At 39.6% G+C, this 10935-nt stretch overlaps 1 long non-coding RNA gene across 2 annotated transcripts in view; it reads right to left on the bottom strand.

The window, feature by feature from the left end:
- The window catches only part of LOC119245252 (uncharacterized), a 45976-nt gene that overhangs the window by 19856 nt on the left and 15185 nt on the right, over window positions 1-10935 (bottom strand). The window lies entirely within an intron of this gene.

Below are 10935 nucleotides of genomic sequence, written 5' to 3'. Positions count from 1 at the left end.
TAAATTCCCATCAATTGAGCAGATGTTAGCATTTTACTTTATTGTGTCAGGTTTGTTTTCTTTTTTAAAGGAAATAAAACTACAGATACAGCCCTTTCCTTACTAAGGTAGAGTTATATTTTTCCCCACTTTTCATTATTACAAATAGTGCAGGGGGTTGAAGGTTGAAGGTTTCTCTGAGACATGGAAGTGGAACCTTTAGAACGTGAGAGAGTCATACTGTCAGCTGTAACCTAAGTGTTAGGAAATTGTTCAATGAAGTGTTTTGTGCCAACTTAGTCTCCCACTAATAATATGTAAGAGTTCATGTTGTCCCATTTTCTCACCAATGCTTGAAGTTACTGGACTGTTGTCAGTCTGGTAGGTTTGAAATAATGTCTTTTTGTTTTATTTGAATTTCTCTGATGGCTGTTGATGTTGGTGACATTTTTCTATTTTTATTGACCACTTAGATGTCCCCTATTCTGTATTACCTGCTTATATCCTTAACCATATTTTCTATTGTGGTGTTGGCCTTTTCCTTTTAATTTGAGCTGCTCTTTATTCTGGATACAAATCTCTTAATTATATAATAATGCTTCTCCCTGCCCACACTTCATATTTTTACTTTATAATTTTTGTCATATAAAGTTTATCTTAATTCTGTGTTAACCATCTTCATCGTGGTTTGTATTTTTGCCTTAAGGTCTCAGTATCATAAAGTTATATCACCTTGTTTCCAGAAAATATTGGTTTTGTTTTTCACTTTTTTTTAAAGATTTATTTATGCATACAAGAGCAGGGGTGCAGGCCAGAGATGGGGGCGGGGTGAGAGGATTCACCAGAGACAGTCGGGGGCAGAACAGGCAGATCTACTGAAATACAATGCTGAGGGGAGCAGCGGGGAGTCAGGAGAGGTCTGCTGTGCTATGTGGGTCGCCTCCCTGATGGTGAATGAAAGTGTGCTGCAGTGGTTGCAGATTGCTTCATAGTGCTGCATTTTAACCCCTGTGCCACCAGGGAGCCCCCTTTGTTTTTCACTTTTTGTCTTTAAGCCATTAGGAGTATATTTTTGTGTATCATTTGAAGTAGGGATCAAATTTTTATAAAATTGATATTCATATCAATTGTTCATAATACCCTTTATTTTAAAGTTCATCTTGCAGTTACTGTCATATATCAGATTTCCATATTTGTAGCTCTTTCTGCATGCTCTATACCAGTACCATATCTAGCCTTAACATCCTTCAATTATACATAACTGTATAGTTACATACAGTAAGAATCACTGTCTGGTAGGATAAGCAACAGCACCATTATTTTTCACAGTTGTCTTGGCTATCTTGAGCCGAGATACAATGTTAGGATCAATGTTAGGATCAGCTGGTAATATTCCTAAAAATCTTTGTGGGTTTTCTTTTGAAAGGAACTGCATAGAATTTATAGATCAATTTGGGAGAATTGTCACATGTCTAACATTGAGGCTTTATATTTAAGAACACAGGTATATCTACATTTATGTTTTTATGTCCAATACGTTTTATAGTTTTCTACATAAAGATTTAGATATACGTCAGTGTATTGTAGTCTTTGTACTAATATTTAAGGTATGCTCTAAGTTCTTTATTGCTGATGTATCACACTTGGACTGATTTTTCTCTTGTTTTTCTATAAGGCAACCTTTGTAAACCTTTTATTAACATAAACAATTAGTAGATGCCCCTAATTTTGTGTGAATAATTATATCTTCTGCAATTAGTTTTGTTTCTTCATATTATAGTTAATGTGGTGGTTATTATTGAAATCTATGAAAATTAGAAAATACTGGAAAATGCAATAGCTGCAATTTTGTTTTGGTGTAGCACCTTAACCACAAATTTGCACCATATTGTATCTTGGTCATTCTAGTAACATAAAATTTGATATAAATGTTGAATATCAACCATTCTTACATTGTGGAAGAAATAAATGGAAAATACTTTTCAGTTAATCAAATTAAGTTTTTATATATATATGTATATAACATTTGACAATCTATGAAGCTCACATCAAGATAATCAACCTGGGGCCTCCCCCGTGGCGCAGCGGTTGAGCGCTCGGTTGCGAAGCTGCCCGCAACCTCTGCGGTGACGGTTCGATCCCCGGCTGCTCCCCGGCCACCAGGGGAGGGTCCCACATGGCGCGCAGACCTCTCCTGCCGCCCGCTGCTCCCCTCAGCAGTGTACTTCGGTCCTTCTGCCTGCTCTGCTCCCCGCTCTGGCTCTGGTGAATTCTCTCACCCTCCGGCGCTTCTGACTGTACCCAGTGCATGTATAAACAAAACAAACAAACTAAATAAAAATAAATAAATAAATAAAGCATGCCTCTAAAAAAAAAAAAAAAAAAAAGATAATCAACCTGTATCAATTGTGCACCCACAAAACAAAATTTATCTACTGCCCATTGGTAATCTATCTCACCAGTTCATTGAACTTACTGCACAGCAACCATTTATCTCTGTTGGTTTGTGTTTTCTACAGTTGTCTGTAAATGGGTTTATACAGCGAGTAATCCTTTTGTTGAAATTTTTTTACTCAGCATGATTATCTCGAGATCCATGTTACATGTATCTACAGCTCATTCCTTGTTAACAACTGTTATTGTATGGATATGCCACATTTGGCCTATACATTCACCTGCTTGTAGATATTTGGCCACTTTCCAGTTTGGGTATAATTAAAATTGCTATGAATTAGCAGGAATCTAGAAAACTTAAATAAGGGACTAGGAAAATGAATAACTATAAGAAAGTGAAAATCAAAATCAACAAAAAACTATGAACCAGAGACACTGTGGGGGGTAGAGGGCAGGAGGGGAGGGATTGGGGTCAAAATAAGGGGGTTGCAATTGTATGGGGATTATAAAAATAAAATTTATTATAAAAAATATTTTAGATAAAATCAAATTGAATTTTTAAAAAATTGCTATGAATATTCATATAAAAGTTTTGTATAAAAATATGCTTAGCTTGGATAAATACTGAAATTGCTTAACTTTTTAAGAAACTGCTGTATTTTTAAAAAATTTTTTAATTTTATTTTTATATTCCCCATACAATTTCAACCCCCTTATTTTGACCCCAAACCCTCCTTTCCCCGCGCCCCCCCAATAGTGTGTCTCTAGTTCATGAAACCGCTGTAATGTTTGTGCCATTTTAAATTCCCACCAGCAGTTTGAGAGTTCAGGTAATTTCTTATTTTCATCAAGCTTGGTATGGCCAGTCCTTTTACTTTCAGCCCTTCTGATAGTGTGCATCTCATGGTTCTGATGTACATTTCGGAAATGACTAAGGCAGGGCATCTTTTCATGTGCTTGTTTAACATTTGTGTATCTTTGGTGAAGTATATTTAAATTTAAAACTGACCACTTTAATTGGGTTTTTCTTAACAGGTTTTGAGAGTTCTTTAGATATTCTAGTCATGTTTATTCTCAGGCATTCAAAACAAGTTTTAAATTTTGATTATGTCAAATTTATGTTTTCCTCATGGATTGTGCTATTGATGTTATATCTATGAAATCTTTGTATAACCCAAGGTCATAATTTTTTTTGCTAGAAATTTTAGTTTTAGGCTTTATATTCTGGATTACCGTCCATTTGAGTTGATTTTTGTATGTGATGGAAGGTATTAACAATCCTCTCTTTTGGGGGCATATGGATATCCAGTTCTAGCACCATTTGTTAAAAAATTTTCCTTTCTCCACTGAATTGACATTTTACTTTAGTGAAAAAATAAGTTTCCCATATATCTGTGGGTCAGTTTTCCACTGCATTCTTTTCCAGTGACCTATTTGTCTTGATGCTGATACTACACTCTTGATTATTGCAGCATTACAATGAGTCTTGAAATAAGTTTTATAAAACACTAAAAAGTGTTAGTCCTCCAACTTTCTTCTTTTTCAGGTAGTTTTAGCTATTAAATGTCTTCTACATTATCATGAATTTTAGAAATCAACTTTTTGGCTTCTACAAAAAATGCCTACTGGAGGTTTGATTGGAATTGTGTAAGTATTGACATCTTAACATTGAGTCTTCCAACTTGTGAGCATGGTACAGTTCTCCATTTATAAAAGTTTTTAATTGCAACCATGTTTTACGGTTTTCAGTGTACAGGTTCAGTACATGTTTCATCAGATATCCCTAAGTAGGTAATATTTTAATGCCATTATAATCAATATTTTAATTTTAATTTCTAATTATACATTGATAGTATGTAGAAATACAATTTATTTTTATATATTGATCTTATGTTGCAACCTGGCTAAATTCAACTTTTTCTCATAGATAAGAATTCTTCATTTGCTTCCATTCCAAGGTACAGTTTGATTCCCTGTCACAACTTGATGTTTAGATACCCATCATACTCCATTTAGCCACCATCATAATTCTAGGAGATTGGGGTCTCCCTGGTGGCACAAGAGATTAAGTCTCACCACTCTGAAACAAGCTGCAGCCACCGCAGCATGAGTTCGATCCCCAACCAGGCAGGTGACCCACATGGTGCAGCAGACCTCTCCTGTCTCGCCTCGCGGCCCCCCTCAGCAGTGTGTTTCAGTCAGTCTGCCTGTTCTGCGCCCCACTCTGTGTCTGGTGAGTCCTCTCACCCCTGGCACTTCTGGCCTGCACCCCAGCTCTTGAATGCATAAATAAATATTTTAAAAAATCCATCACTTTAGAGCTAGTGAAAATGCAGAATTTCAGGCCCCATTCCAGACTTACTGAGCCAGATCTACGTTTAATGAGTCCCTCTGGTGACTTATATACATATTAAAGTAGCATTGCTTCTTGCTGATAAAAAATACTTTACTTTGGAGAGACCTTAAAACTTAGCTTTATAATCTATAGAAAGGAATCTCAAGGACCTCCCTGGTGGCGCAAGTGCGTTGAGCGCCACACTGTGAGGCTGTCCGCAGCCTCTGCAGCGCGGGTTCAATTCCCGGCCAGACAGGGAGAAACCCACATGGCATGACAGACCTCTCCTGTCTTGCTGGCTGCTCCCCTCAGTAGTATGTTTCAGTCAGTCCGCCTGTTCTGTTCCCTGCTCTGTCTCTGGTGAGTCCTCTCACCCTCCCACGCCTCCTACCTGTACCCCAGTTCTTGTATAAATAAATAAATCTTTTAAAAAAAAAAAAAGGAATCTCAAGCCATTATCCCATGTGAAGATTATAAAGAATATTTTGACCATTTAAGCACAGCACTATAAAGCTATCTGCAGCCTGCCTCTGCAACACAAGTTTGATCCCCGGCCGGCCAGGGAGCTACCCACATGGCTCAGCAAACCTCTTCCATCTCACCTGCTGCTCTCCTCAGCAGTGTATTTCAGTCAGTCTGCCTGTTCTGCTCCCACTCTGTCTCTGGTAAATTCTCTCATCCCCCGCAAAAAAAAAAAAAGAATATTTTGACCATTGCTAGATTGTTTTGAGAAATTGATTTACCTAAGTTTGAATCTTCTTAAAGCATATATTGATCTATCACAACTGAGGAGGAGGGTGCATGACACTAGTAGAGATCTAAGATAAGTAATGGGGCCTAAATCACAATATCATTCTCAAGAACCTAAGGGGTAATCTGTCACTATTACGCTTTATTCACTCAACTGCATAATCACACCCTACATCTCTTTACCCTAATTGCCTCTCTATGAATTCATCTTTCCAGTTTTTCTCCTGAAAATTCCCACTGTATTCCTTCTTAGATCTTACTGGGATTGCTGGCCAGCCCTCTCTCCTGCTTTCACTTTATTCTCTACCCAGCTACAACACTCGCCTGACAATATTCTCTACTTCCTTGCCTAGTAAAAACCCAGTCATAAATCATTGTTAGTTTTCTGTCCCTGCATTAACACTGCTTGAATATTGCTGGGGGGGGGGGTATCTTTTAGTTGTAAATGTCTGGAAATGGCTGGTTCTCCTTAACAATCTCTCCTAGACAGCTGTCACCCACTCATAACCGATGGATTGACACAGCAGAAGTTTATTTTCAGGCTTCTGAAAGTCAGAACTTTAAAACCTGTTTTCCTCTGTGACATGAAGGAGTTAGTGCAGCCACACACCCTCCAGAGTCTCTAGGGGAGAATCTACTCCTCCCTCTTTCAGTCCCTAGGCTTGCTGGCTGCTTTGATAGTGACCGCATCACTATGATCTCTGCCTGTCTTTCTGTTGCCTTCTCTTAGTTTCTGTGCGAAATACCTATCCGCTTCTCAAAAGGACAATTGTGATGGCAGTTAGGGCCTAAAAGACAACCCAGAATAATTTCATCTCAAGTATCTAATCATATTTGCAAAGACCCTTTTTCCAAATGAGGTAACATTAACAAATTCCAGGGATTACCATTTATCATTTCAGGGTGGCCATTATTCAACCTGCTGTACCTTTCAAAAATAGTTTTGTTATGAGATATAACACATACACAAAAGTATATGAAAAGGTACTTGAGGAGAAGGTGAAAGGTAGAAAAATGGGTGATTCTTGTAAAGGGAAGCAGAAAGCTGAAAGAGATGAAGGAGAATGTGGGGTCAAGTGACGCATTTTCATGTTCTTAAGATTCAAGCTATTACAGTATATTTTCTTCCCCCATCCCACCCCCCTTTTTTTATTTTAGCATAGAACTGAGGTGTAGACCAGAGGTGCAGGTGAGAGGATTCACCAGAGGCAGAGTAGGGAGCAGAACAGGCAGATCTACTGAAATACACTGCTGAGGGGAGCAGCAGGCCAGACAGGAGAGGTTTGCTGTGCCATGTGGGTTAGCTCCCTGGCTGGGATTGTGCCTTAGTGGTGACAGTGCTGAGACTTAACCTCTAGGGCACTGGGGAGGCCCTGTTACAGTATATTTTTAAGCTGAGAGGACTGGTTCACTTTAAAACAGAAAAACAATGATGATGCAAGTAGAAAATGAATAATTGCAGAGATGAAACCTTGAAAAGGTGGGAGAGGAAGGGAAAAGGTACCCAATGAAAAAATTGATCTTGGGCCTCCCTGGTGGCGCAGCTGGTTGAGCGCAGCTGTCTGCAGCCTCTGCGGCGCGGGTTCAATTCACCACCGGCCAGGGAGAAATACTGGTAGACCCCAGCAGTGTGTTTCAGTCAATCTGACTGTTCTGTTCCCCACTCTGTCTCTGGTGGATACTCTCACCCCCCACATCTCTGGCCTGTACCCCAGCTCTTGTGTGCATAAATTAAAAAAAAAAAAAAACTCTCTTACCAAGTTTACATGTTGAATATTTCATTAAAAAAAAAAAAGAAGGGCCTCCCAGGTGGCGCAGCGGTAGAGCGCTGGGTTGCGAAGCTGCCCGCGGCCTCTGTGGCGCCGGTTCGATCCCCGGCTGCTCCCCAGCCACCGGAGGAGGGTCCCACATGGCGCGCAGACCTCTCCTGCCGCCCACTGCTCCCCTCAGCAGTGTACTTTGGTCCTTCTGCCTGCTCTGCTCCCCACTCTGGCTCTGGTGAATTCTTTCACCCTCCCGCGCTTCTGACTGTACCCAGTGCATGTATAAACAAAACAAACAAACAAACAAATAAATAAATAAAAAAACATGCCTCTATTAAAAAAAAAAAATCTTTAAAAAAAAAAAAAAAAGAAATGAAAAAAAGAAAAATTGATCTTAATGAGAGCCAACAGCGTACCCATTGTGTTAGAAAAAGAATTTTTGAAAGTTTGTAGATTTGGTGGTAATTAGACTAAGGGAGTTTTCTTTGATTGCACCATTTTCTTAATAACATAAATAAGCAAGGTCATCAAGTGAGAATGAGTAAAGAAGAGATGTAAAGGTTTGAATGGAGAGGAAAGGTATGAAGTGACATGCATAAAAGTGACATACTAGTGTAATGGAGATCCTGGATAATACAATAAGACAAGAGAAAAAGTTGTTAATCTTAGAAAGCAAGAGAGTAAACAGTTATAATGAACATATATGTCCCTATAGAAAATCCAAAATAATCTTCCAAGTATAAGAATTAATGAGAGTTTAGAAAGATAGCTGAGTATAAAATCAATATACAAGATCTGCATTTTAAAATAAGAATAGCAATTATAAAACAGTTTAAGAAATTTGTTATCTGAAACAAAGGAAAGATAAGGAAGTGAGAGATAAAACTAATAAAATATACAAGATTGTTACTATAATACAGCAGGTGAAACTATGGGTTTTATCAAACACATAAGTGTCTCAAACAATGTTGAGTAAAAATTAGATTATTTAGGGGTAAAAGCTATTTGGTAAAGTTTACTTAAGAAAACAAACACACAGGCGAACACACACACACACACACACAAAAGGAATGACCAAGAGGTCAAAGGAAAATGATGGTGATATTCTAGATTACTTGGTTGGGCATTTGTTTCAGGAGGGGTTCATTAGCAAATGAATTAAAATTAGTTATTAAAAATAACCAGTGCCAAGAATTAAGAATTTTTGTTAATTGCATCATATGCACTTAAAAGTCATTTTTTTAACCAAAAAACAGTGAACACTGTAAAAAAATTATTTAATCCCACTACCTACAGGCATGCGCAACTCCTCTTAAAAGTCTCAGTTAGGGCCTCCCTGGTGGCAGCCTCAGCAGCGCCAGTTCAATTCCCAGCTGGCCAGGGAGAAACCCACATGACAGATCTCTCCTGTCTCGCCCGCTGCTCCCCTCAGCAGTGTTTTCCTCAGTCCACCTGTTCTGCTCCCCACTCTGTCTCAGATAATTCTCTCACCCTCCTGTGCCTCTGGCCTGTACCCCAGTTCTTGTATAAATAAATACATCTTTTAAAAATATATTTAAAAAAAAAGTCTCAGTTAATGACCTGGAACATGCTTTTATGGCCTCCCATGAGGTGTGAAGTGTTGCTGTTCTTGTCAACAAACTGTCAAGCCAGCTCTGAGCCATTTGCCCCAACTCTAAGGTCAGGAGAACAATTTTGAAAACCTTGGCTGGAAACTTTAGGGAAGAAACAAAAAAGATGTCAGCTAAGGTTCCTTGGAGACAGTTTTTAGTTTACTTTCAAAACCTGGTTCTAAAAGATAAGCAAATAAGAGTAATGCAAAATAAATATTTATTGTGTCTGTCTTTTAAGTCACATTTTATTGTAATGTGCTTTGCACTTTTCACTGTGATTATTAAAATTTTCCTTAAAATTTTATATACTTACATATATATATATATATATATATATATATATATATATATATATATGGAAAGGTATTTTGTGTAGGAATAGCAATCCAAAAAAGCAGTTTGTGAGGCTAGAATATTACGTGCATTTAAAGCATTGTCTCCTGAGATGCCACACAAGCAAGTACTTAAGGTCTACTGTCGAACCGTGTCTCAGAGGAGGGTCCAATGCTATAAAGGAAAGTGATTGACATAAGAGTAGGAAGAAAGCCCAGACCAGGGCCTCCCCAGTGGTGCAGCAGGTTGAGCGCAGCGCTGTGAAGCTGTCCGCAGCCTCTGTAGTATGGGTTTGATTCCCGACCAGCCTGGGAGATACCCACTCTGGTGAATCCTCTCACACTCCCACGGCTCTGGCCTGTACCCCAGCTCTTGTACAAATAAATAAATCTTGGGGTCTCCCTGGTGGCACAAGGGTTAGGACACAACCTGTGAAGCTGACCGCAGCCTCTGCAGCACGAGTTCAGAGTACGATCCCTGGCCTGCCAGGGAGCAACCCACGTGGTGCAGCAGACCTCTCCAGCCTCGCCCGCTGCTCCCCTCAGCAGTGTGCTTCAGTTGATGTACCTGTTCTGCTCCCCACTCTGTCTCTGGTGAATCCTCTCACACACACACCCCCTTGCCTCTGGCCTGTACTCCAGCTCCTGTATGCATAATAAATAAATCTTTAAAAAAAAAAAAAAAAAAAAAGCCCAGACCAAACTCCCTGTGGTGGTTTCAACTAGCTGCACACTTATGAACCTCAGTTTCCTCCTATGTCAAACTCAGGGACCAAGACCTGCCATTCCTATCTCATGGTTAGTAATGATGTAATACATGTCAATGGCCAAGCGCGGTCAGCAGATCAGGGGTAGTAGTGGAAGATAGGCTTCCCCCAAGATGTTCAGAACAGGCCTTCCTAGGATGTGCCACTTTGGCATGGGAATTAATTCGAGATGCGGTCAATCGAGGTCCTATAGGCTCATGAGAAACTTGTACCACTCCCTTAACTATCCAGGATGGAAATTGGGAGGGAATATTACCCCGAATTAGGATTTTGTCAACAAACTGTCAAGCCAGCTCTGAGCCATTTGCCCCAACTCTAAGGTCAGGTTCTCTTTTTTTTATTAGAGTACCTGTCTGTCTGGCACAGCATACAAGACAAATAGCATCTAGTTTTTGTTCTCACTCCTGGAAGCCCCAGGCCTCCCATTCTTAGCTCAGGATTCTGCCTCATTTATGGTAGGCTCTGCATCCATGGAGACTCTCCATACATATGCAATTCAATTTGTTATTTTTTTCTTACTAATCGGTCTGATGTTAATTTGATTGTTCAACCAGCTCAAGAAGAACCCAAAGGAGTCAGGGGACATTTCCTCCACAGCAGCAGGAGACCTGGGGTCACACAGAAACTTTACACCCACTGGATAGTACTCAGACCCTGTAGTTTTGCATTTTTCACAGAAATCTCAAATCACACCCGATGTGCTTCATGTCAAGTCCATAGACTGGAATGTAATTCTCAAAACATAATCCACTTTGCAGAGACCTATTTTATGATGATCCAATTTATGTGGTGGTTTCTAGGGGGGATAAAAGGATGGCAACAATGGAGGATGGCTAGTCCTGAAATACTAATTCTATAGTCAGCGTGGAGCAGTGCTTCTGAGCCTCCCTTTACACACTCCATGCCCCTCCTCCCCATGGTGCCTAGGAAACAAATCCTTGTCCCCATTACTTCACATTATCATTTCAAAAGCACTTTATCTTTCTTCCTGCTTGATCACCC

The sequence above is a fragment of the Talpa occidentalis genome, unplaced genomic scaffold (assembly GCF_014898055.3).
Source record: "Talpa occidentalis isolate TD23 unplaced genomic scaffold, MPIMG_talOcc4v2.1, whole genome shotgun sequence".
Classification (NCBI taxonomy): domain Eukaryota; kingdom Metazoa; phylum Chordata; class Mammalia; order Eulipotyphla; family Talpidae; genus Talpa; species Talpa occidentalis.
This window is presented reverse-complemented; position numbering and strand designations above follow the sequence as displayed.